Source organism: Budorcas taxicolor, chromosome Y (assembly GCF_023091745.1).
Source record: "Budorcas taxicolor isolate Tak-1 chromosome Y, Takin1.1, whole genome shotgun sequence".
NCBI classification, from domain to species: domain Eukaryota; kingdom Metazoa; phylum Chordata; class Mammalia; order Artiodactyla; family Bovidae; genus Budorcas; species Budorcas taxicolor.
In genome coordinates, this window is record NC_068936.1 from 5,656,731 (window position 1) to 5,684,554 (window position 27,824).

The window sequence follows — 27,824 nt, forward strand, 5'->3', positions numbered from 1 at the left end:
AAATATTGCTTACAAAAACAAGACTCCTATGTATGGTATCTACAAGAGACTAACTTCAAACCAAGGGACATATACAGCATGAAAGTGAAGGGCTGGAAAAGGATATTTCATGCAAATGGAGACCAAGAGAAAGCAGGGCTAGCAATACTCAAAACAGATAAAATAGAATCTGAAATACAGGCCATGAAAAGAGACAAAGAAGTGAGAGAGTAATTTCCTAGGCAGGTCGATAAGAAGTCTAGGTGTCCCCAAGGAGAGAGGGGTCTGGAATTCTCAAGAAGGAAGAAGGAAGAAACATTCCCCCCCCCCCCCCCACCCCACCCCTACATTCCTTAGGATTATATAACAATAATGTATCCTGCCTGAGGACAGTCTCTGGATTAAACTTTCTGGCTAATCCTGTTATGTAAAAATGTAAATTGTGGGAGTAAGTCTGCTGAGGATTTTACAACCTTCAGCAATTCTTTTGATTCAGTTCAGTTCAGTTGCTCAGTCGTGTCCGACTCTTCGTGACCCCATGAATCACAGCACGCCAGGCCTCTCTGCCCATCACCAACTCCTGGAGTTCATTCAGACTCACGTCCATCGAGTCAGTGATGCCATCCAGCCATCTCATCCTCTGTTGTCCCCTTCTTCTCCTGCCCTCAATCCCTCCTAGCATCAGAATCTTTTCCAATGAGTTTTTTTTTTTTTTTTTTTTTTTTTTCAGTAATGACTAATTGGAGAGTACACAACTCCATTGTTAACAAAAGAAAGGGGGTACTCTTTCTGCCCTCTTCTGATGCCTATGTCCAAAGCTTTCTCTATCTACTTTATATTTTAATAAAACTTTATTACACAAAAGTTCTGAGCGATCAAGCCTCATCTCTGGCCCTGGATTGAATTCTTCTCCTCCGGAGGCCAAGAATCCTGGCAACTTTTCATGGTTCAACAACAAGCTTTCATCTTGGGGGCTTATCTGGGATTCTTCAGGGCAAGGTAAGGATGCTTGGAGCTCTAGTTCTTTGTTCTGGCGAACATGTTTTCTACTGTACTTTTCTAACTCTATAGTGTGCTTGCATGAATTAATGAAATGCCCTGCCGAAGCAAGTGAGGAGCCCTGTTCTGTGGTTTCATGGTGACCTCATATAGCTTATGGCAGAAAACTGTTGGGCTTTTATAGTGACCTGCCAATGTTGAGAGGCACCCAATGTATCCTTCAGGGGCCGACCAGAAGTGGGCAAAGCAACTGGATCAAACTCTCCTTTCTAGGTGAAACTTTTCTGTCTCTTTGACCATTTCATAACTCCTTGGGAATTAGAAGGACTAACCTAATCTATTGGATCATAGACTTTCAAGGAATTTGTGATCTATTCTGTTACTGTGTATTGTGACTTAGGTCCCAAATTTGAATTGGTGCTTAGGAAGTGCCTATACTTGCTAAGAAATCAAAGTTCAGAAGCTAGATGGAGCTCTAGCTCCAAGAGCATCTCTGAGGTTGCTTCCCGGGTGGCATTAGAAGCAATCAAGATTTTAATGGTGAGCAGCTGGACATCAGTCAGGGATGCCATCAGGTCTACACCTGGTGCATCCTAACCCCATCTTGGTAGAACCGGGAGGTATGAGTAAAGTGCCCCCATCAGTAAGGGATAGGTTAAGTCCAAACAGGAAAGAAAAGCTTTGGTGTAAAGTTTGTCTACACCCCCATCTAGAGCAGGGAGGGATGCTTTCTGTAGAAAGATGGCACTGGTCACTTTTTTTTCTCCCTTACAGATGGGAGCTAACAGTTTCAGCCTCACTCCTTTGAACTGTATCCTGAAAAACTGGTTTAAATTTGATCCCCAGTGCTTAAAGAAGACACATGTGGTCTTCCTAAACAATACTGCATGGCCGCAGTACCCACTGGAGGATGCTGAATGGTGGCCAGATGGAGGGTCTCTTAAGTAAAATACTGTTTTACAATTAGACTGGTTCTATAGAAAACAAGGAAAATGGGTGGAAGTGGCATATGTGTTGCCATTTTTCTCTCTGCGAAATATGCCAGACTTGTCTCCTAAGGGTATAGATTTGGACGTGAAACCTTCACCTCCCTCCTGTCCTCCTACTTTGCTAAATGAGATAGTGGACAGGAGACAAAGAGCTAAACAAAAGTAGGTCTCCAATCTATTCCTGGGATCATATGCACAGAGCAGCCAGAGAGACTGAGGAAGAGCCACACAAGCTGTTGCCTCTTCATGAAGCACCCACCAGGAGAAATAATCAGTCTATGAGAGTTAACAAGCCATTTTCCTATCAAGAAATACAAATTATCAAGGAGGACCTGGGAGACTATTTAGTGGACCCAAGAAAATATATTAGAGCTTTTAAAGGTGTTACTCTGTTTTATGACCTTACTTGGAAGTATGTGATGTATATCTTGGGACAAATGCTGACTCGACTCAAAAAGTTGAGTTTTGGGAAAATTGTTGCTTATGGAGATGAATGGCTTGGTAATGAATCAGTAGGGAAGAGGGATGACGAGATAACTGTCCTTTCCAGTGGGAATCAGGCAGTCCCAACTATAGAACCAGACTGGGACTACAACACAGTTAAAGGAAAATGGGATCAGAGTCATTTTTTCAGAGGTAGGATTCAGCCAGGCACATTCTTAAGCCTTTAAACTATGGCAAAATGGCAAACAGAACAGAAGGAGGCTCCTGGTAAATTCCTAGTTAGACTGAGAGATGCTCTTCTCAGATTCACTGAGATTGACCCCAAAAATGAAGAGGGAAGAATGATTTTAAAAGATAGATTTCTCACTCAGTCAGGTCTAGATATCCACCTTAAACTCTTAAAATGGGCGTATGGACCAAATCAGACTGTAGATAATCTGTTAGAACTGGCTTAGACAGTCTATTATGATTGGGAATATGAGGAAAAGAAAGAAAGGCAGAAAAAGACAAAGGAAAACACGGAATCCCTGCCAAAGGCTATGAGAACCATTCTTAAACAGCCTGAGAAAAATGCCCAGAGGGACCCAGGTGAAAAGGGATGGGCTTGCTATTACTGTAGAAAGGAGGAGGAATTCAAGAAGGATTGCTCTCAGGCATCCAAGCCATCCCCAGTTCCATGTCCGGTATACAAGGGAGCACACTGGAGGAGAGACTGCCCCCAGAGGCATAGGTCTCAGGAGTTAGACTCTCAATACAATCAGGATTGATGGTGTCCGGGGTCTGGGCACAAGCTCACCTCCTAATTACACCTGAGGAACCCTGGGTATTAATAACTGTGTGGGGCCAATCCATTGATTTCCTTTTAGATACTGGAGCATCTTACTCTGTGCTTACTTAAGCCCCTGACCCGCTTTCTTCCTGATCCAATTCAGTAATGGAACTGTCTAGACTAGCCAAAAGGTATCACTTCATTGGTTCTTTTAATTTTAACTGGAAACTCTGTGCTCTTTTCACGTGAGTTTCTGATCATGCCAGAGTCTCCCTCAACCCTTTAGGGGAGAGATATACTGAGCAAGGGCCATGCCTCAGTTTTCATGATACAGAGCCTTCCCTTTCTCTTACTTTAATTGAACAAAATGTAAATCCTAGAGTATGGGCTTATGGAAAATAATCTGTAGGTCGATTGTAAAATGTTATTCCTGTAGTTGTCAAATTCAAAGACCCACACTTATTTCCATATAAGAATCAGTATCCACTGAAACCTGAGTTTAAGGAAAGGTTAAAACCCATAATCAAAAATTTAAAGGAGCAAGGACTATTAATTCCCTCTAACAGTCAATGCAACAGTCCTATTTTGGATATTAAGAAATCAAATGGTAAATGGAGATTAGTTGAAGATGTGTAAATAATAAGTGAGGCTGTACTTCCTTTACACCCTATTGTCTGAAATTCCTGAATGAGCCAAATATTTCTAAGTAATTGATTCAAAAGATGCTTTCTATTCAGTGCCTTTGGTGGAGGAAAGTCAATTCCATTTGCCTTTGAAGACCCAATGCAGCCAGCTTCTCAGTTAACCTGAACAGTTTTGCCCCAGGAGTTCATGACAGTCCTCACTTATTTGAACAAAGTTAGTCACAGGATCTCCAGAACTTTAATACCTCTGAAGCGGTGGTGTTAAAATATGTAGAAGATATTTTGGTCTGTGCTGAGACAGAAGATTCATGAGTCTTAGAAGATTTCTTAAACTTTTTGGCAGGCTGTGGTTACAAGGCATCAAGAGAAAAGGCTCAGCTTTGTCAACAATCTGTTAGATATCTGGGCCTAACCATATCAGAAGGGACTAGGGCCATAGGCCATGAGATAATTAAACTTACACTAAATCTTTCCTACCTATGACTTTAAGACAATTGAGAGGATTTTGGGGAATCACAGGCTACTGTTGCATGTGGATTCTGGGTTATGGGGAACTTGCCTGGCCTTTATATAAACTTCTAGCTGAGACACAGCAGACCCAAACTGACAAACCGGTTTGGTCTCCAGATACTCAAAAGACTTTTAAGGTTCTTCAGAATGCTTTCCTGTAAGCGCTTGCATTAGCTTGCCCATAGGGTCAAAATTTAATTTGTTTGTCACTGAAAGAAAATGTATGGCCTTGGGAGTTTTGACACAGTCCCCAGGGCCTCACCAGCAACCTACTGAATATCTAAGCAGAGAATTAGATGTAATTTCAAGTGGGTGGTCCCACTGCTTAAGAGTAATTGGGGCAGCGGCTTTATTAGCACCTGAAGCTTTAACAATAATGCATGAAACCTTACAGTACTGACTTCTCAGGATGTGAGTGGAATCTTAAATTCTAAGGTTAAAATTTGGATGACAGACAGTAGGCTACTTAAATATCAGTCATTATTTTTAGAAGGACCAGTACCTAAGTTTAAAGTTTGTGAAAACTTAAATCCTGCCACTTTACTTCCTGAGAAGGAAAATGAAACATCTGATCACGATTGTTCCCAATACCAAACTTTAAACAGTGCTACTCAGGAAGATCTAACAGATAGCCCACTAGACAGTCCTGACATAGAAATATTTACAGATGGCGGTTCTTTAGTTTTGGATGGAAAGCATAAAGCAGGTTACATCATACTGACTGCTGAATAGGTTTTAGAAGCAAAATCTCTCCCCCAGGGAACCAGTGCTTAGTTAGCGGAGCTTGTGCCTCCGATCTGAGCTCTAGAGTTAAGCAAAGGGCAGCAAGTAAATATATACACTGATTCTAAGTATGCTTATTTGACTTTATATGCTCATGCTGTAATAGGGAAAGAAAGACAGTTTAAAACAGCAACAGGAGAAACTACTAAATATTTCAGAGAGATCAAGAGACTTTTAACTGGTATATATTGTCCTAAAGATGTGGCTGTTATGCATTTTAAAGGACACAACAGAATGGGTGTAAAGCAGCTGAAGGTAATTAGCTAGCTGATTGTCAAGCCAGATAAGCCCCACTATATGAATCCCATTCACTACAGATACCTTTGATATGGAAGGTCCTCTGGAACAGGAAAAACCACAATATACTGAGAAAGAATTAGAAATATATGAAAAAAAAGAGGAGTAAAGATTACTGATACAAGATGGTTACACTCTGAGGAAAGACATTTCTGAAAATGCTCAGTGGAAAATTCTCAAGGGTTTGCACTAGAGTTTTCATTTGGGTGCAGAGAGTATTTACTAGATGGCTTCTCGATTGTTTGAAGTTAAAAATGTAACAAAAACTTTAAAGTACATTATCGAAAGGAGTGAGGTTTGTCAGAAATATAAGGCAAAGACTGAAAATCTAACAAAATCTGGTTTACAAGGAAGTGGAAAGAATTCGGAGAGGACTGGGAAACTCGTTTTACTCTTATGCCAAAAGCTAATGGGTATTCTTGCTTACAAGTTTGGGTGAATACTTTTACTGGGTGCGTTAAGGCTTTTCCCTGTTGTAGTGAACAGGCTAAGGAGGTTATAAAGATTTTAATCCATGAAATAATCCCCAGGTTTGGGCTGTCATGGAGCCTTCAGAGTGACAATGGCTCCACCTTTAAAGCTGCTGTAACTCAGGACGTGTCTAAAGATCTAGGAATGGAATATCACTTACACTGTTTCTGGAGACCCCAATCCTCGGGAAAGGCTGAAAAAGCTAATGCCATTATCAAAAGACATCTGAACAAATTAACTCAAAAGATGCAGGACAATTGGATTAAAGTCCTACTCATAGCTTTAATGAGGGCTTGAACTGCCAGAAAAAGGAGAGACTGTCCCCCTTTGAATGTATTTATGGAAGGCCTTTCTAATGCACAGACATTGTTATAGACCCTGAAGTCTTGGAATTAAATAGTTATGTAACTCAGCTCTCAGTTTTTCAAGAGGCATTAACAGAACTCCAGGAGATGACTACTGACCCAGCCTCTGAGCCAACCAAGCCTCTATTTGAGCCAGGAAACAAGATCCTCATAAAAACATTGGGATCTGGGGGCCCATCCCTTGAGCCCCTCTGGGGAGACTCTTACCAGGTTATTCTCTCTTCTCCCACTGCTGTCAAAGTGCCAGAAATTGATTCATGGGTATATCACACTTGAGCTAAGAGGTGGCACCCTGACCAGAACTAAGTGGTTTCATTTTATGTCTTTACTTTCTATGCTCTGACTTTCTACTTTTCAGATGAACCTGATAATTTATATGAGCCTACTTCTGCTGACTCCAAAAATCCAGAGTCTGCTGTTTGATCAAGACAATGCATTCCTGTCCTGGGCTCACTCCTACACTACATTTCACAATCGGCCTAACTGCTGGGTTTGTGGAGCACTCCCCTCTTCAGCTGTGGAAGGCTTCACATGGTGGATATCTCCACTAAAAGACTTTATCCAAGTCTGTGAATACTTTCGACAACAATCATGTTATGCCTCTTCATCTGATGACATCTAACAACCTTAATATGAACTGAGGTGACTATGGACATAATGTGACTTTTCATTTTGATTTTAACTTGGTTTAATGACAATTTTGCCTTACATCTGTAACTGTGTAATGGGTATTCTGAAACAGATGGGGAAACAGTGGAAACAGTGTCAGACTTTATTTTTTGGGGCTCGAAAACTACTGCTGATGGTGACTACAGCCAAGAAATTAAAAGATGTTACTCCTTGGAAGAAAAGTTATGACCAACCTAGATAACATATTCAAAAGCTGAGACATTATTTTGCTGACTAAGATCCGTCTAGTCAAGGCTACGGTTTTTCCAGTAGTCATGTATGGATGTGAGAGTTGGACTGTGAAGAAGGCTGAGCACTGAAGGGTTGAGGCTTTTGAACTGTGGTGTTGGAGAAGACTCTTGAGAGTCCCTTGGACTGCAAGGAGATAGAACCAATCCATTCTGAAGGAGATCAACCCTGGGATTTCTTTGGAAGGAATGATGTTCAAGCTGAAACTCTAGTACTTTGGATACCTCACGTGAAGAGTTGACTCATTAGAAAAGACTTTGATGTTGGAAGGGATTTGGGTCAGGAGGAGAAGGGGAGGACAGAGGATAAGATGGCTGGATGGCATCTCTGACTCGATGGACGTGAATCTGAGTGAACTCCAGGAGTTAGTTATGGACAGGGAGGCCTGGTGTGCTGCAATACATGGGGTTGGAAAGAGTTGGACAGACTGAGAGACTGAACTGAACCATCTCAAACCTTTTAAGTTACAAATTGTTGTCCAAACTCATATGAGTAGCACAGCCTCCTCCAACTATTATTTGGGAGCCCTGGATCAGAGACCCTCAATACGAGGGTTAGGAGAATAAGTTACCTCAACAATTTAGGGACCATGCTCCTAAACAGCAGAAAGTAGTCATGGAATGAAAATGACACCTCTTTCCCTTGGCAACATAATTATCCTAAAAGAAAAGGGGGGAATGAGAGAGTCATTTCCTAGGCAGGTTGATAAGAAGTCTAGGGTCCCCAAGGAGAATTCAGTTCAGTTCAGTCGCTCAGTCGTGTCCGACTCTTTGGAACCCATGAATTGCAGCACGCCAGGCCTCCCTATCCATCATCATCTCCTGGAGTTCACTCAGACTCACGTCCATTGAGTCTGTGATGCCATCCAGCCATTTCATCCTGGGTCGTCCACTTCTCCTCCTGCCCCCAATCTCTCCCAGCATCAGACTCTTTTCCAATGAGTCAACTCTTTGCATGAGGTATCCAAAGTACTGGAGCTTTAGCTTTAGCATCATTCCTTACAAAGAAATCCCAGGGTTGATCTCTTTCTGAATGGACTGGTTGGATCTCCTTGCAGTCCAAGGGACTCTCAAGTCTTCTCCAACACCACAGTTCTAAAGCATCAATTCTTCGGCGCTCAGCGTTCTTCACAGTCCAACTCTCACATCCATACATGACCACATGAAAAACCATAGCCTTGACGAGATGGACATTAGTTAGCAAAGTAATATCTCTGCTTTTTAATATGCTATCTAGGTTGGTCATAAGTTTTCTTCCAAGGAGTCTTTTAATTTCATGGCTGCAGTCCCTATCTCCAGTGATTTTGGAGCTCAAAAATTAAAGTCTGACAGTGTTTCTACTGTTTCCCCATCTATTTCCCATGAAGTGATGGGACCAGATGCCATGATCTTCGTTTTCTGAATGTTGAGCTTTAACCCACCTTTTTCACTCTCCTCTTTCACTTTCATCAATAGGCATTTTAGCTCCTCTTCACTTTCAGCCATAAGGGTGGTGTCATCTGCATATCTGAGGTGATTGATATTTCTCCCGGCAATCTTGATTCCAGCTCATGCTTCTTCCAGTCCAGCGTTTCTCATGATGTGCTCTGCATATAAGTCAAATAAGCAGGGTGACAATATACAGCCTTGACACACTCCTCTTCCAATTTGGTACCAATCTGTTGTTCCATGTCCAGTTCTAACTGTTTCCTCCTGATCTGCATACAGGTTACTCAAGAGGCAGGTTAGGTGGTCTGGTATTCCCATCTCTTTCAGAATTTTCCACAGTTGATTGTGATCCACACAGTCAAAGGCTTTGCTATAGTTGATAAAGCAGAAATAGATGTTTGTTTCTGAAACTCTCTTGCTTTTTCCATGATCCAATGGATGTTGGCAAATTGATCTGAAGGGTTAATAGGGTAGCAGAGATGTGCCTGCAAATGGGTCTCTCTGCTCAGGCTGAACATCCATGCATACGAGGTGTTCTGCCAAAGAGTCTGGACACAGCCTTGAGTTTAATGGTCCCTTGCAAACGAGGGAGCATTCCCTTCTTGAGATAAGAAGGAGATGAGGGCTTTGTGCAGACTCTGCAGTAGACAGAGATTTCACTCCCCTCTGCTGTATGATACTATGTATGCACCTGTGCTGTGCTGAAAAGGCTTATTCTTAGAGTCTGGAATTCTGCCTAAGGAGGGCTTTATAATAATAAACAGCAATTAGTTTGCCCAGTTCTGTTCTTCTGGCCAGAGTGGTATCCTGTCTGTCTCTTGTGTGTCTTGTATGTTCTGTGTCATTTCACTCATAATCACCAGTGATCTACATCTGGCACCCAATGTGGGGCTCAAGTGAAACTGAAAGGGTGAGTCACCCCGGGGGGATTTTAAATCAATAGCAGGGGAACTTTTGGAAAATTATGGGGAATTCCTCACCCTAGTGGAAGGAAACTTTTAAAAAATCATGGGGAATTCCTCATCATCATTACGGGCACAATACATGGAGTTAGTCCAAGGACTTCTCCACTCCATAGGCATTAAGGCCTCAACTCGTCGGTTGAGTGAGCTCTTTCACTTGGTGGAAAAATATTGTCATTGGTTTCAATATCAAACTAAGTTACAGTTAAACTTGAAGGAATGGAAAATTTTTCAAAAAAAATTGAGAAAGCAACATCAGAAGGGTAATGTGATCCCTTTGAAACTGTGGACTTTGTGTAATGCTATAACACAGGCTTGGACCTTGCTCTCTACTGATAATGAAACTAAATCTAATGCTTCAAGGAGGGGAGAAATAATTTATGAGGATGTGTCAGACATTAATGGGGCTTCTGCATTGCCTGAGGGCAAGGATACAAATGAGCCTCCTCCTGTAAGTGGTGAAACACCGGATAGTTCAGAATCAGATTCAGAGGATTCTTCAGTTTTGTCAGAGGAGGGCAAAGAGATTAAAGAAATGACCCATCTATTCCGGGAACAATGGACATCACATAAGGAGGAGAAAAAATCTACACCCTCTGCTGCTCCTTGTGCTTCTCTTTTCTCCACTGCGGTTAATCGGCCCGATGTGGGCAGGGAACATTGTCTCTTCTCCTTTCCTTTGTCTATGCTTCATGATGATGACTTGGCTGCTCCCCCTGGTGGGTTTATTGATACTCCACAATTGTTTCCCATCCAGAGACAGAAGGATGGCAATGTGATAAATGTTCAATATGCTCCTTTGGAATATAATTTTTTTAAAGATCTTAAAGCTGCAGTAGCGCAGTATGGTCCTCAATCTCCCTTTGTTTTGACTATGCTTGAATCATTGGGAAAAGGCAAACTAATCCTTCCGTTAGATTGGGAATCCATTACCCAAGCTATCTTGGAGGGTTCTCAATGCTTGCAACTTCATAGCTGGTGGGAGGAAGAAGCTAGCAAGCAAGCTCGGATTAATGAGGGACAAAATACCCCTGGTCCTCTTGAGGACAAATTAATGGGAGAGGGCCAATATCAGGCTTTAAGGGAACAGTCTCAATATTCTGATCAGGACTTACAACAAGTCCACTAAGTCTTTCTATGAGCATGGCGCCGTTTGGTGCCTACTGGCCATGCCTAGCCCTCCTTTGTTTAAACAATGCAAGAGCCTAAAGAGCCATATACTGATTTTCTAGCAAGATTGAGGGTAGCTGTGGAACGGGCTGTTGGGAGGGATGAAATCTCAGGGATATTATTACAAACTTTGGCATTTGAAAATGCAAATCCTGAATGCAAGCGTATACTGGGAACTTTAAAGGGACAGGGTGCATCTATAGCTGAATATATCAGAGCCTGCTCAGGATTAGGAGGAACTGAGCACCAGGCTAATGTCTTTGATATGGCCTTGGCCAAGGATTTGAGACCACCAAAGGGAGGAGGTAACTGCTTTCATTGTGGAAAACCTGGTCATATGAAAAAGGAGTGTCAGAAATTAAAAGCTGATAAAGACAGATCTCTTGCTAGGAAGAATAAGGCTCCTTCTGAGCTTTGCCGTCGGTGCAGGAGGGGATTTCATTGGACTAATGAATGCAAATCTAAAATAGACAAAATGGGCAACCTGATACCGGGAAACTATCCTCTGGGCCTGAGTCCTTGGGGCCCAGGAACAATACCAGGGACTGCTCCTCCTTGCCCTCCTCCCATTCCATCTGCCCCAACCCTGTTGCCTTCCAGCAACCGTTACAAGTCGAAGCCCCATTAAAAGGACCTCAGATGATGATTTCGGACTTGCGGTCTGCTACTTCAGGAAGTGCCGCTGCTGATTTGCCGCTAGCTGGTAATGTTCTTTTGTCACCAGGGGGAGGCATTTATAAATTAATAACAAATGTATTTAGACCACTGCCTAAAGGCACTTTTGGCTGGATATTAGGCCGTAGCACTGCGGCTTTGAGAGGTTTAACCACAATTCCAGGGGTAATAGACTCTGACTATGTTGGGGAAATTTTAATTATTGTCTCTACTTCTACCACACTTTCATTGTTAGCTGGGGAACATATTGCCCAAATACTTCTCCTACCTTATCACCCCTTTTTTGCTCTTCCTAATGAACGAACAGGAGGATTTGGAAGTACTGGGCGACATATATTTTGGTAAATGCTTTTTAAAGATTCTCCCCCTGTTGTCTCTTTGATTATACAAGGTAACAACTTTGAGGGACTAGTAGATAGAGGGGCAGATGTTTTAATCATTTCTTCTCAACAATGGCCCCAAGATTGGGAAAAGGAAAAAAGCCCTTTAATGCTGACGGGATTGGGCTCCATTGCAGATGTTTGGAAGAGTACCCATCCCTTGCAGTGCCAATTCCATAATGGAAGATCAGTGTTTCTTACCTTTTATATTGTAAATATACCTATTAATATATGGGGAGAGATTCATTTGGGGGCTTCTGTAACCATTCCATCGGAAAACTAGTGGCCACTGCTCAAATTTTTCGAGCACTCCCATTAAAATGGTTAACTAATACTCCTAAATGGGTTGAGCAGTGGCCATTACCACAAATGAAGCTCGAGGCATTAGAACAAGTAGTACAAGAACAACTCCAACTTGGTCATATAGGCCCTCTACCTCACCCTGGAATTCTCCTGTTTTTGTTATAAAAAAGAAATCTGGAAAATGGAGAATGTTAACTGATTTACGAGAAGTTAATAAATGTATTGAACCTATGGGAGCATTGCAATTGGGACTCCCCTCTCCAGCTCTTATTCCACAGAACTGGTCCTTAATGGTGTTAGATCTTAAAGACTGTTTGTTTGTTTTTTTTACCATACCCCTACAATTGCAAGATGGAAATAAATTTGTTTTTACAGTTCCTGTTCTTAATCGTGCTCAACCTGTTAAGTGTTATCAATGGACAGTCCTACCGCAAGGAATGATAAATAGCCCTACCTTATGTCAAGAATTGGTAGCTCGCTCTTTTCAATCTCTCCATCAAGAATACCCTAATTATATTCTATATCATTATATGAATGATCTCTTATTGGTAGCTCCTAGAATTGCTGAACGTGACAAATTCTTTTTAAAACTACAAGAGGCTTTAAGACTATACAATTTGCAAATTGCCCCGGAAAAAATTCAAAAGGACATTCCTATTTCATATTTAGGGACAATATTGGAAGAACATAGAATTAAGCCCCAAAAGTTACAAATTAGAAGAGACCATCTCAGAAACTTAAATGATTTTCAAAAATTATTGGGAGATATTAATTGGCTATGCCTGGTAATTGGGATTCCTTCTTATCAGTTACAACATTTGTTTTCTACTTTAGGAGATACAGCTTTGGATAGCCCCCGGACCTTAACCCCATTGGCTTTACAGGAATTTCAATTTGTTGAACAATGACTGAATGATGGCTTTTTGACTTACTTACATGCATCTCAACCTATTTCTTTTATCATATTTCATACCCCATATTCCTCATCTGGTGTAATTGCTCAAGAAGAAGGATTAATAGAATGGGTTTTTTTACCTAACAGTTTTTCCAAAAAATTGACTATATATATGGATAAGTTAGCCTTCCTTATACAGAAAGGTCACCATCGTATTTTACAATTATCAGGATGTGAACCACACCAGATTGTTACTCAGTTAACAACTGCTCAAATATCTCGATGTTTACAATTTAATGAAAACTGGCAAATTTCTCTTGCCTCATATCCTGGTTCGTTTTCTAATCATTATCCACCATCTAAATTGATTGCTTTTCTCCAGAATAATACTATGATATCTCATTCCCCAATTTCAGATGTTCCAGTTAAAGGACCCACTATTTTTACAGATGCAAATAAAAATACTGCTGGATATTGGACTCCAGAAAATTCCAAGGTTCTCCCCCACTCATTTTCTTCTGTAGAGCCTGCTGAATTGTGGGCTATCTATTTAGTTTTACAAGATTTTTCCCAACTTCCTATTAGCATTATTTCAGATTCTCGATATGCTGTTATCTCTTGCCTACATCTTCCTCACGTCGCCCTTCCACTGACTCTTAAAACAGCTATTGATATATTGTTTTACCAAGTACAACACTTACTCTTGCAATGTTCAGAGTTAATTTTCTTTACTCACATCCGTGCACATTCTGCCCTTCCTGGACCCTTATCATTTGGAAATGCTACAATTGATGCCTTACTTTATCCTATAGAAGCAGGAAAACAAAAACATCTCTTACAGCATACCAATTCCAAAGGGTTACAAAAATCTCATGCTATTACTAGAAAACAAGCTCAAAATATTGTTCGTTCTTGTTCTATATGTGCACCTTTTGCTTTATCATTTACCCCACCAGGCGTCAACATAAGAGGACTGCAAGCAAATCAGATATGGTAAATGGATGCAATTTACATTTCTTCCTTCGGACAATAAAAATGTGTGCTTCATACTATAGACACTTGCACACATTTTCAATGGGCCACCACATTACATTCTGAAAAGGCTGACACTGTAATTACTCATTTGTTATCTTGTTTCGCAGTCATGGGATTACCAATTGAATTGAAAACTGATAATGCACCTGCTTACCAATCCACAAAATTAGCTCACTTTTTATCTCAATACCATATAACTCATACTTTTGTTATTCCTTATAATAGTCAAGGGCAAGCTATTATTGAAAGAGCTAATTGTACCTTGCGTGACTACCTTGAAAAAATAAAAAAGGGGGAACAAGAGAGATTTATGAAACCTAAAGACATTCTGAATAAAACTCTACTTACCCTAAATTTTTTGAATATTTGGAGCAGGGGAAATCTATCAGCAGCAGAGTAGCACTTCCAAGGGAAAGAAGAGGATAAGAAGATCTTGAATACGCCCTTTTGGTATAAAGATAAAGAGAGAGGTTGGATCCCAGCGTCATTAATATATTGGGGACGAGGGTATGCTTTCATCTCTGTTGATAATTACAGGTTTTGGACCCCAGCAAGATTGATCAAAATCAACAGTGGCTGATCCCCTTGTTCAAAAATTCAAAGAGCTTACTATGCAGAGAAGCCTTACCTCCCGTACAAGGGAAGCAACACCTCCAACATGGGGTAAAATGAAAAGGTTGACCCAGGAAGCAGAGAAGACATTAATGAAGGCATGGCAACCTCTGAATCCTACCAGTCTTTTGCTTCCCATGATGGTGGTGGTGACATGTCAGGTAATTGGTGTATTGGCAAGTAATCATACATATTGGGCATATATACCTAATCCCCCATTAGTAAGAGCAGTTTCCTGGGGGGAATCAGAGTGCAGGTATATATTGATGAGACTGCCTTCTTTCCCCCGCCAGCTTGCGGGGGAATAGAACAACCATCTTATCATAAACAACAATATAATATTAGTAATTTGACCATTGCCATGGAAGGTATTCCTTTATGTATAGGGGGACACCCCTTTTGTCTGTCCACTAAGGAACATTCTCATCATTCTTATAGTACATGGTGGGTAAAGTATAATAATTACCATTTTGCTACTTTTACTGTGCTTGTTTCCACCAGGGGATTTAATACCTCGACAGAACCGCTGGATACTCATAATGGAAAACACATGTCAAAATGTTCCGTTAACTTTTTTGTTCCTTCTCTAGAATCTTTGGAGTGAGAACGCTGCTGAGGTCATCAACCCCTTAAGGTCATGAATTATTCTGGGGACATCATTGTAGACTGGAGTTCAGATCATGGACAATTCTTAGAAAAATGGTCAGATAAATCTCTTAGGTGGCATCGTGAAAATGGCACTTTGATGGGAAATGGTAATGAAACAGTGAAATGGCAGCAATTTGCACTTGTCCCTCCTCAATTACAATTGCAAGGATACCCACACATTCAAGGAGGTAATTGGAAACTATGGGCGGTTTCTGGTAATCTCACTATGTGGTCAGGAAACTATACTTTAGACAGTGGTGACTCTTTGGGTCCATTCCATGTGAATTTACATGTTAATAAATCTTATTCCACAATGGCATGTGTAAAATATCCTTTTGCATTGTTATATGGGAATTGGATCTGGAACGATACTATGGGGTCTATGTCATGGGACTACTGTAATTTAATTCAATGTGTAAATCAGTCTTGGTGGGAAGAATTTGAAAGATGAGCCTTTAATTTCAATTTCTCACTAGTAACTGTTAAGGCTTGGAGAGAAGTATGGTTACCCATAAATCTGACTCGGCCGTGGTCAGATTCTTTTGCTGTTTCTCATCTAGTAACCGCTGTACAGACTTTGCTACACCGATCTCAACGTATGCTTGGTGTGGTCATTGCTTCGATTCTAGCAGTCGCGTCAGTAACTGCAACAGCAGCAGTAGCAGGTCTTGAGTTACACCAAGGAATTCAAACAGCTGATTTTATTCAGGATTGGCATAAGAACTCTCGTTTGCTATGGCAACAACAGCGAGATTTGGATGCACAACTTGCTACTGACGTGCTCAATCTTCAACACACCGTTTCCTGGCTTGGAGATCAATTGGCTGTTTTATCTACACGGAGTGTGTTGAAATATGATTGGAATTCTTCTCAGTTTTGTATAACACCTGTACAATTTAACATGAGTGAAGGATGGGACAAAGTAAAACAATCTTTAACTGGGCATCAAAATTTCACTGCAGAGATTATGAACTTGGAACAATAAATTTAATCCACTTTCAGCAGGACTTTACCTGACATTACAGGATCTGATTTGCTAAAAGGTCTTCAAGAGGGAATTAATAATTTGAATCCATTAGGGCACATATCCTCACTAATTGGGACTACTTTTGGAAACCCTGTGCTTATATTACTTTTATGTTGTGTTACTTTTCTAGTCTTCCGGTGATGGCAGAAAGGGAAACAACTAAAGTATGAAGCAGAGAAGATCCAGACCATGCTACAATTTATAAAAGCAAATAAAAAAGGGGAGATGAAGGGTTAATAGGGTAGCAGAGATGTGCCTGCAAATTGGTCTCTCTGCTCAGGCTGAGTGTCCTTGCATACGAGGCGTTCTGCCAGAGTCTGGACACAGCCCTGAATTTAATGGTCCCTTGCAAACGAGGGAGCATTCCCTTCTTGAGATAAGAAGGAGATGAGGGCTTTGTGCAGACTCTGCAGTAGAAAGAGATTTCACTCCCCTTTGCTGTACGATACCATGTATGCACCTGCACTGTACTGAAAAGGCTTATTCTTAGAGTCTGGAATTCTGCCTAAGGAGGGCTTTATAATAATAAACAGCAATTAGTTTGCCCAGTTCTGTTCCTCTGGCCAGAGTGGTGTCCTGTCTGTCTCTTGTGTGTCTTGTATGTTCTGTGTCATTTCACTCGTAAATCACCAGTGATCTACATGATCTCTGGTTCCTCTGCCTTTTCTAAAACCAGCTTGAACATCAGGAAGTTCATGGTTCACATATTGCTGAAGTCTGGCTTGGAGAATTTTGAGCATTACATTACTAGCATGTGAGATGAGTGCAATTGTGCGGTAGTTTGAGCATTCTTTGGCATTGCCTTTCTTTGGAATTGGAAAGAAAACTGACATTTTTCAATCCTGTGGCCACAGCTGAGTTTTTCAAATTTGCTGACATATTGAGTGCAGCACTTTCACAGCATCATCTTTCAGGATTTGAAACAACTCAACTGGAATTCCATCACCTCCACTAGCTTTGTTCATAGTGATGCTTTCTAAGGCCCACTTGACTTCATTTTCCAAGATGTCTGGCTCTAAATTAGTGATCATATCATGATTATCTGGGTTGTGAAAATATTTTTTATACAGTTCTTCTGTGTATTGTTGCCACTGCTTCTTAATATCTTCTGCTTTTGTTAGGTCAAGACAATTTCTTTCCTTTATTGAGCCCATCTTTGCATAAAGTGTTCCCTTGGTATCTCCAATTTTCTTGAAGCAATCTCTACTCTTTCCGATTCTGTTCTTTTCCTCTATTTTTGCATTGAAAGCTGAAGAAGGCTTTCTTATCTCTTCTTGCTATTCTCTGGAACTCTGCATTCAGATTCTTATCTTTCCTTTTCTCCTTTGCTTTTCACTTCTCCTCTTTTCAGAGCTATTTGTAAGCCCTCCCCAGACAGCCATTTTGCTTTTTTGCCTTTATTTTCCATGGGGATCATCTTGATCCCTCTCTCCTGTACAGTGTCACGACATTTGTCCACAGTTCATCAGGCACTCTATCTATCAGATCTAGAACCTTAAATCTATTTCTCACTTCCACTGTATAATCATATGGGATTTGATTTAGGTCATAACTGAATGGTCTAGCAGTTTTCCCTACTTTCTTCAATTTAAGTCTCAATTTGGCAATAAGGAGTTCATAATCTGAGCCACAGTGAGCTCCTGGTCTTGTTTTTGTTGACTGTATAGAGCTTCTCCATCTTTGGCTGCAAAGAATATAATCAATCTGAATTTGGTGTTGACCATCTGGTGATGTCCGTGTGTAGAGTTTTCTCTTGTGTTCTTGGAAGTGGGTGTTTGCTATGACCAGTGCATTTTCTTGGCAAAACTCTATTAGTCTTTGCCCTGCTTCATTCCGCATTCCAAGGCCAAATTTGCTTGTTACTCCAGGTGTTTCTTGACTTCCTACTTTTGCATTCCAGTCCCCTATAATGAAAAGGACATCTTTTCTTGGGTGTTAGTTCTAAAATATCTTGTAGGTCTTCATAAAACCATTCAACTTCAGTTTCTTCAGCGTTACTGCTTGCTGCATAGACTTGGATAACTGTGATATTGAATGGTTTGCCTTGGAGATGAATCAGAGATCATTCTGTCATTTTTGAGATTGCATCCAAGTACTGCATTTCAGACTCTTTTGTTGACCATGATGGCTACTCCATTTCTTCTGAGGGATTCCTGCCCGCAGTAGTAGAGATAATGGTCATCTGAGTTAAATTCACCCATTCCAGTCCATTTTAGTTCGCTGATTCCTAGACTGTCGATGTTCACCTTGCCATCTCTTGTTTGACCACTTCCAATTTGCCTTGATTCATGGACCTGACATTACAGGTTCCTATGCAATATTGCTCTTTACAGCAGCATCGGATCTTGCTTCTGTCACCAGTCACATCCACAACTGGGTATTGTTTTTGCTTTGGCTCCATCCCTTCATTCCTTCTGGAGTTATTTCTCCATTGATCTCCAGTAGCGTATTGGGTGCCTATTGACCTGGGGAGTTCCTCTTTTAGTATCCTATTATTTTGCCTTTTTCTACTGTTCATGGGGTTCTCAAGGCAAGAATACTGAAGTGGCTTGCCATTCCCTTCTCCGAGCAGGCTCACTAAGTGCAGGTGGCTGCGAGGCGGCTCTCTAAGCACGGACGGGAGGAGCTACCCCACCACCGAGGTCAGGAGCATCAACCTAGAGTGCCAGGTGCAGGAACAGCTGATAGGAGCTACCCTCTGAGGTCAGGGGTGGCAGCCGGGAAGAGACACCCTGCGTCCAAGGTCAAGGGCAGCGGCCGAGAGGAGCGACCCCACGTCCAAGGTCAGGGGCGGCCAGGAGAAGCCACCTAGGGCCCGAGGCCAGGGATGGTGACCTTGAGGAGCCACCTGGAGCCCAAGGCCAGGGGCGGCAGCTGGGAGGAGCCACCCATGCCAGAGGCCAGGGACGGCAGCTGGGAGGAGCAACTTGAGGTAGCTGCGCAGGCACAGGAGGGCCTAGAGGAGCTATCCCACGTTGAAGGTCAGGAACATTGGCAGTAAGGAGATATCCCTCGTCCAAGAATAAGGAGCAGCAGCTGTGCTTTGCTGGAGCAGCCATGAAGAGATATCCCGCACCAAGGTAAGAGAAACCCAAGTAAGATCGTTAGTGTTGCAAGAGGGCATCAGAGGGCAGACACACTGAAACCATACTCACAGAAAACTAGTCAATCTAATCACATTAGGACCACAGCCTTGTCTAACTCAATGAAACCAAGCCATGCCTGGAGCAACCCAAGATGGGCAGGTCATGGTGGAAAGGCCTGACAGAATGTGGTCCCCAAGGAGAGAGGGGTCTGGAATTCTCAAGGGGAAAGAAAGGAGAAACTTTTTTTTTTTTTCTCTACACTCCTTAAGATTATGTAACAGTAATGTATCCTGCCTGAGGATAGTTTTTGGATTAAACCTTCTGGCTAATCCTGTTATCTTAAAGTGTAAATTGTGGGAGTAGGTCTGCTGAGATTTTTACAACCTCCAGATATTCTTTTGATTCATTTTAATGACTGTATGCAGGTCAGGAAGCAGCAGCTAGAACTGGACATGGAAAAACAGACTGGCTCCAAATAGGTAAAGGAGTATGTCAAGGCTCTATATTGTCACCCTGCTTATTTAACCTATATGCAGAGTACTTAATAAGAAATGCTGGACTGGAAGAAACACAAGCTGGAATCAAGATTGCTCGGAGAAATATCAATGACTTCAGATATGTAGATGACACCACCCTTATGGCAGAAAGTGAAGAGGAGCTAAAAAGCCTCTTGATGAAAGTCAAAGAGGAGAGTGAAAAAGTTGGCTAAAAGGTTAACATTCAGAAAATGAAGATCATGGCATCTGGTCCCATCACTTCATGGGAAATAGATGGGGAAACAGTGGAAACCGTGTCAGACTTTATTTTAGGGGGGCTTCAAAATTACTGCAGATGGTGACTGCAGTCATGAAATTAAAAGACACTTACTTCTTGGAAGAAAATTTATGACCAATCTAGATAGCATATTCAAAAGCAGAGACATAACTTTGCTGACTAAGGTCCATCTAGTCAAGGCTATGGTTTTTTTTTTTTTTTTTTTTTTTTTTCCAGTAGTCAGATGTGGATGTGAGCATTGGACTGTGAAGAAGGCTGAGTGCTGAAGAATTAATGCTTTTGAATGTGGTGTTGGAAAAGACTCTTGAGAGTCCCTTGAACTGCAAGGAGATCCAACCAGTCCATTCTGAATGAGATCAGTCCTGGGATTTCTTTGGAAGGAATGATGCTAAAACTGAAAACCCAGTACTTTGGATACCTCATGAGAAGAGTTTGCTCATTGGAAAAGACTTTGATGCTGGAAGGGAATGGGGGCGAGAGGAGAAGTGGATTACAGAGTATGAGATGACTGGATGGCATCACTGACTCGATGGACGTGAGTCTGACTGAACTCCAGGAGTTGGTGATCGACAGGGAGGCCTGGCGTGCTGCAATAAATGGTATCGCAGAGAGTCAGACACAACTGAGAGAGTGGACTGAATGAATCACTAATTGGAGAGTATATACATCTGTTAATGCTAGCAAGGGGGTAGTGTTTTTGCCCCCTTTTGATGCCTATGTCTGAAGCTTTCTGTATCTCCTTTACACTTCAGTAAATCTTCATTACACAAAAGGTCTGAGCGATCAAGCCTCGTCTCTGGCCTCAAAATGAATTCTACTCTTCCAGAGGCCAAGAATCCCAGTGTCTTTTTGTCGTTCAGCAACAACCATTCAGAAGGACATTACATAATGATCAAAGAATCAGTTGAAGAGGAAGATATCACACGTAAAAATATATATCTACTCAACGTAGAAGCACCTTAATATGTAAGGAAAATGCTAACAAGTATGAAAGGGGAAACTAACAATAACACAATAATAGTGGGAGACTTTAATACCTCATTCAAACCTGTGGATAGTCCAAGCAAACAGCAAATTAAGAAGGAAAAACAAACTTTAAATGATAAAATCTATGAGCAAAATTCAGCTCAGTTCATTTCCTCAATAGTGTTTGACCCTTTCTGACCCCATGGACTTCAGGACGCCAGGTCTCCCTGTCCATCACCAACTCCTGGGTTTTACTCAGACTCATGTTCATTGAGTCGGTGAGGCCATCGAACCATCTCATCTTCTGCTGTCTCTTTCTCTTCTTGCCTTCAATCTTTCCCAACATCAAGGTCTTTTACAATTAGTCAGTTCAATAAGGTGTCCAAAATAGTGGAGTTTCAGCTTTAGCACCAGTGCTTTCAATGAATATTCAGTACTGATATCCTTTTGGATGAGCTAGTTAGATCTCCTTGCTGTCCAAAGAACTTTCAAGAGTCTTCTTCAACACCACAGTCCCAAAGCATCAATTTTTCAGTGCTCATGTCTGGAAAAACCGTATATTTAACTAGACGAACCATTGTTGACAAAGTAATGTCTCTTCTTTTTAATATGCTATCTACGATGGACATAATGTTTCTTCCTAGGAGTAAGCATCTTTTTATTTCATGACTGAAGTCACCATCTGCAGTGATTTTTGGAGCCCAAAATAAGCAGGGTACCAATATACAGCCTTGACACACTCATTTTCCTATTTGGAACCAGTCTGTTGTTCCATGTCCAGTTCTAACTGTTGCTTCCTGACCTGCATACAGATTTCTCAAAGGGAGGTCAGGTGGTCTGGTATTCCCATCTCTTTCAGAATTTTCCACAGTTTAATGTGATCCACACAGTCAAAGGCTTTGGCATAGTCAATAAAGCAGAAATAGATGTTTCTCTGGAACTGCCTTGCTTTTTTGATGATCCAGCAGATGCTGGCAATTTGATCTCTGGTTCCACTGCCTTTTCTAAAACGAGTTTAAACATCTGGAATTTCATGTATTGAAATTTCATTTCACGTATTTCTGAAACCTGGCTTGGAGAATTTTGAGCATTACTTTACTAGCTGTGAGATGCGTGCAATTGTGTGATAGTCTGAACATTATTTGGCATTGCCTTTCTTTGGGGTTGAAATGAAAACTGACCATTTCCAGTCCTGTGGCCACTGCTGAGATTTCCAGATTTGCTGACATATTGAGTGCAGCACTTTCACAGTATCCTCTGTTAGAATTTTAAATAACTCAGCTGGAATTCCATTACCTCCACTGACTTTGTTCATAATGATGCCTCCTGAAGCCAGCTTGATTTTGGATTCCAGGATGTCTGGCTCTAGGTGAGTGATCACACCTTCGTGGTTATCTTTATTGTATAGTTCTGTGTATTCTTACCACCTCTTCTTAATATCTTCTGCTTCTTTTAGATCCAAAAGTTTTTTTCCTTTATTGTGCTCATCTTTGCATGGAATGTTCCCTTGGTATCTGTAAGTTTCCTGAAGAGATCTCTAGTCTTTCCCATTCTGTTTTTTTCATCTATTTCTATGCATTAATCATTGAGGAAGGGCTTCTTGTCTCTCCTTGCTATTCATTGGAACTCTGCATTCAAATGGGTATATCTTTCCCTTTCTGCTTTGCCTTTAGCTTCTCTTCTTTTCTCAGCTATTTGTAAGGCCATCTCAGAGAACCATTTTGCCTTTTTGCATTTCTTTTTCTTGGCAATGATATTGATCACTGCCTCCTGTACAACATCATGAGCCTCATTAGTAATCAGGGCAGTATTCTCCAAAGTATACAAACAGCTAATGCAGGCCACTATTAAAAAAAAAAAAAAATTGATAAAAAATGGGCAGATATAAATAGACATTTTTCTAAAGACGACATACAGATGCTGAAACAACACAAGAAAACATGCTCATAATCACTTTTTATTAAAGAAATGCACACCAAAACTACAATAAGGTAATACTCACAACAGTCTGAATAGCCATCATCAACAATTCTACAAACAATGATTTCTGGAGTGTTTGTAGTGAACAAGGAACCCTCTTGCTCTGTCAGTGGACATGTAATCTGGTAGAGCCACTATATAACTATTAGGGCAGCTCTTTAGAAAACTAAAAAAAAAAATGATTACCATTTGACCCAGTAACACCACTCCAGGGCATATTTCTGGAGATAACAGCAATTCCAAATGATATATGCACTCCAGTGTTAATTGCAGCACTATATGCCATAGCCCAGATGGGCAATATTTTGTATTCATGACAAAAATGGAAAAACAGAAAAACAGAACATGGAATGATACTGTGTCTAAACAGGGGATCCAATTATTAGGTATTTGTAAAACTAAATGCTTAAAATAAGCAAACAAAGCAATAATTAAGTATCAAAACCAAGTTGAATGTTAGCATTTGAACAGCAGAAAAGATGATCTTATATTAAAAGAACTAGTACACCCTCATCTCCTGTCCCAGGTAGTTAGAATTCTGAGCCAATGTTAAAGTGAGATCGTTAATGATTTTTTCTTTCTTTGTATTCTTTTTTTTTTTTTTTTTGGAAACTTTACATTTTCTTTTGTGAGCATGTATCAATATTTAATAAATCTATACAATATATTTTCCAATATGTGAAGAATACATCTGGATTTTATAAATTTTATTCATAAGCATTCTTCTATTTCTCCACCAGAGGGTTGCTGCTGTTAGTGCTGCTAAGTCGCTTCAGTGGTGTCCGACTCTGTGCAACCCCATAGATGGCAGCCCACCAGGCTACTCCGTCCCTCGGATTCTCCAGGCAAGAACACTGGAGTAGGTTGCCATTTCCTTCTCCAATGCATGAAAGTGAAAAGTGAAAGTGAAGTCACTTAGTGTTTTCCAACTCTAGACCCTATGGTCTGCAGCCTACCAGGCTCCCCCGCCATAGGATTCTCCAGACAAAAGTTCTGGAGTGAGGTGCCATTTCCTTCTCCAGAATGCAGAGAAGAATAAATATTTATTCTTACCCACAAATATTCTGGACTACAAGGAACTCAAACCAGTCAATCCTAGGAGCTTCAACCAGTCAATCCTAAATGAATCAGTCCTGAATATTCATTGGAAGGACTGAAGCTGAAGCTGAAACTCCAATATTTTGGCCATCTAATGTGATGAAATGACTCATTGGAAATGACCCTGATGTTGGGAAAGACTGAAGCCAGGAGGAGAAGGGGATGACAGAGGATGATATGGTTGCATGGCATCATCCAATTGATGGACCTGAGTTTGAACAAGTATGGGGAGTTAGTGATGAATAGGGAGGCCTGGTATCCTTCAGTCCATGGGGGGTCACAAAAAGCCAAACACGACTGAGTGACTGAACTAAACTGACTGACATATACGTATAAAATGGACACTACATATAATAATCTATAATGGAACAGAATGAAAAAAAAAAGAATATAATGTTTCTTCAGTTGTGGTGCAGCTAACCCTTGCTATAGAGCCTGAGAGCTGCAACTATTGAGGCCTGTGTGCCTAGAGCCCACGTTACACAACAAGAAAATGAGAAGTAATGAGAAGTCAAGAGTAGCCCCTACTCATCCAACAAGAGATAAGCTCAAGCAGCAACAAGATACAGTGCAGTCATACTCAGCCCATTAAAAAGAATACATTTGAATCAGTTCTAATGAGATGGATGAAACTGGAGCCAATTATACAGAGTGAAGTAAGACAGAAAGAAAAACACCAGTACAGTATACTAACACATATATATGGAATATAGAAAGACGGCAATGATAACCCTGTATGCGAGACAGCAAAAGAGACACAGATGTATAGAACGGAATTTTGGACTCTGAGGGAGAGGGAGAGGGTGGGATGATTTGAGAGAATGGCACTGAAACATGTATACTATCATGTAAGAAATGAATTGGCAGTCTAGGTTTGATACAGGATACAGGATGCTTGAAGGTGGTGCATGGGGATGACCCAGAGAGATGATTTGGGGTGGGAGGTGGAAGAGAGGTTCAGGATTGGGAACTCATGTACACCCGTGGCAGATTCATGTCAATGTATTGCAAAACCAATACAGTATTGTAAAGTAAAATAAAGTAAAAATCAAAATTTAAAAAAAAAAGATAATAAGTACATAATAAGAAAAGAAAAAAAAAGTGATTTAGAAACCAATCCTCCAATTAGGAATGCAAGGGATTTCTGTGTGTTGATTTTATATCCTGCAACTTTACTATATTCATTGATTAGCTCTAGTAATTTTCTTGTGGAGTCTTTAGGGTTTTCTATGTAGAGGATCATGTCATCTGTAAACAGTGAAAGTTTTACTTCTTCTTTTCCAATTTGGATTCCTTTTATTTCTTTTTCTGCTCTGATTGCTGTGGCCAAAACTTCCAAAACTATGTTGAATAGTAGCGGTGAAACCAGAATTGAAAGAGACACATGTACCCCAATGTTCATCGCAGCACTGTTTATAATAGCCAGGACATGGAAACAACCTAGATGTCCATCAGCAGATGAATGGATAAGAAAGCTGTGGTACATATACACAATGGAGTATTACTCAGCTGTTAAAAAGAATACATCTGAATCAGTTCCAATGAGATGGATGAAACTGGAACCTATTATACAGAGTGAAGTAAGCCAGAAAGAAAATCACCAATACAGTATACTAACACATATATATGGAATTTAGAAAGATGGCAATCACGACCCTGTATGCAAGACAGCAAAAAAGACACAGATGTGTATAATGGACTTTTGGACTCAGAGGGAGAGGGAGAGGGTGGGATAATTTGGGAGAATGGCATTGTAACATGTATACTATCATGCAAGAATCGAATGGCCAGTCTATGTCTGACGCAGGATACAGCATGCTTGGGGCTGGTGCACGGTGATGACCCAGAGAGACGTTATGGGGAGGGAGGTGGGTGGGGGGTTCATGTTTGGGAACGCATGTACACCCATGGTTGATTCATGTCAAAGTATGGCAAAGCCAATACAGTATTGTAAATTAAAATAAAGGGAAAAAAAATTATTACCAAAAAAATAAAAAAATAAAAATAAAAAAGGATATGATATGTCCTTCAAAGCAGAAACAATATGAAACTGATCAAAATATAATGGTGATAATAAGTCTAATTAGTGACAACTATTTATTGGATAATACAAGAAATAATGATATGAATAATTAAATATTTTATTAAAAATTAATTTTCTTGTTTTAATGCCAAACTTCAATATGATATCATAATGATATTTGAAGGTGTGATACTTTGAATAAGCAAAAATAAAAATGTCAGCTATTAAAAAAAAAAAAGAAACCAATCCTCCAATTAAAAAAAAAATAGTCCAGGGACAGATGGGTTCAAAGACATTTCTATCAAAGATTTAGAGAACGACTAACATCTAACATCTTCTCAAGTATTTCCAAGAAGCTGCAAAAGAGAAACATTCCCAAACTCGTACTAGGAGGCCATCATCACCCTGATACCAAAATCAGACAAATATCACAGAGAAGGAAACTTACAGGCCACTATCACCAATGAAGAAAGGACTCAAAAATCCTCATCAAAATACTAGCAAATAGAATCAAACAATTAATTAAAAGGATCATACACCATGATCAAGTGAGATTTATTAAAGGGATGCAATAATTCCTCAGTACATGCAAATTAAGCAATCTGAGGTTGCAGTGCTAATGACGTGATGAATAAAAACCATCTGATCACCTCAATAGATGCAGACAATTGTTGGGAGCTGTGTTAGGCATTACTGACAAAACAGAGGCACAGCCCTAAATCCCCTCCCTTTGTTCCATAGGCACAGATCTGGAATGAAGGAGTTAGGCTTTGTGATTCTGACTTTTTTTTTTTTTTTTTTTTCCCTTTCTTTGGCTGAATTGACTGAAGAGAATTTTAAGGTGCTTATTGTTTTTGAGAGGAGCATGAGAAGGCATAAAGCCTTCTGCAGCTGTGCTCAAAGAATAATTCATAAAATTAATCACTGACATTTGTTCAAGGACTTTCACAAAAGAGTGTTCCATGGTGAGCACTGAGGCTGTAGCTTGAGACCATGGGTGGGATTCCTATCTGAAGCCTATTTGTAAGGAAAGAATTTATGGCAAAGGAGTTTGCTGAATTTGGGGTTCAGAATCATTAAAATAGTTAGAAGCTAAGATTTAAGGGATACTGTAATGTTAGCATATTCTACTATAGCTTATAGAGATTAGGGACTTTAGAGATATTTATAGCTTGAAGCCCTTTCTTAGAAATAGTGAGCTTAGGATACTAGAGGAAAACAGGACTTAGAAAGACAAGAATTAAACTGAGGAATGTGGTATGCAGCCCAGACATTAGCATTAGTTACAGTATATTCACAAGGACACATGAGAAAAAGTAGACAAGAGAATCGCTGAGGAAGGAACTCCTTTTGAGGGGCAACAATGATTTTTGGAGAAAAATAAATCTGGGTCTCTGGGAACTAAAAATATCAAACCTCTGACCTGATGCTTTTGTAAAAGTGTAAAAGAGAATCATAAGCTTGAAATAAACAGGCAGTCCAAAAAAAAAAAAAAAAAAAAACACCAAAACAAAAAAAACCTGAAAGGCTGCTGTTTCTCACTGACACTGTTCATCCCTTCAGTTTGAATCCATGCTGCTGGAGCTGGACTCTGG

At 40.5% G+C, this 27,824-nt stretch overlaps 1 pseudogene; it reads left to right on the plus strand.

The window, feature by feature from the left end:
• The first annotated feature begins 2,404 nt into the window (after positions 1–2,404).
• Positions 2,405–27,824, plus strand: part of LOC128070938 (protein Shroom2-like) — a 42,457-nt pseudogene continuing 17,037 nt past the window's right edge.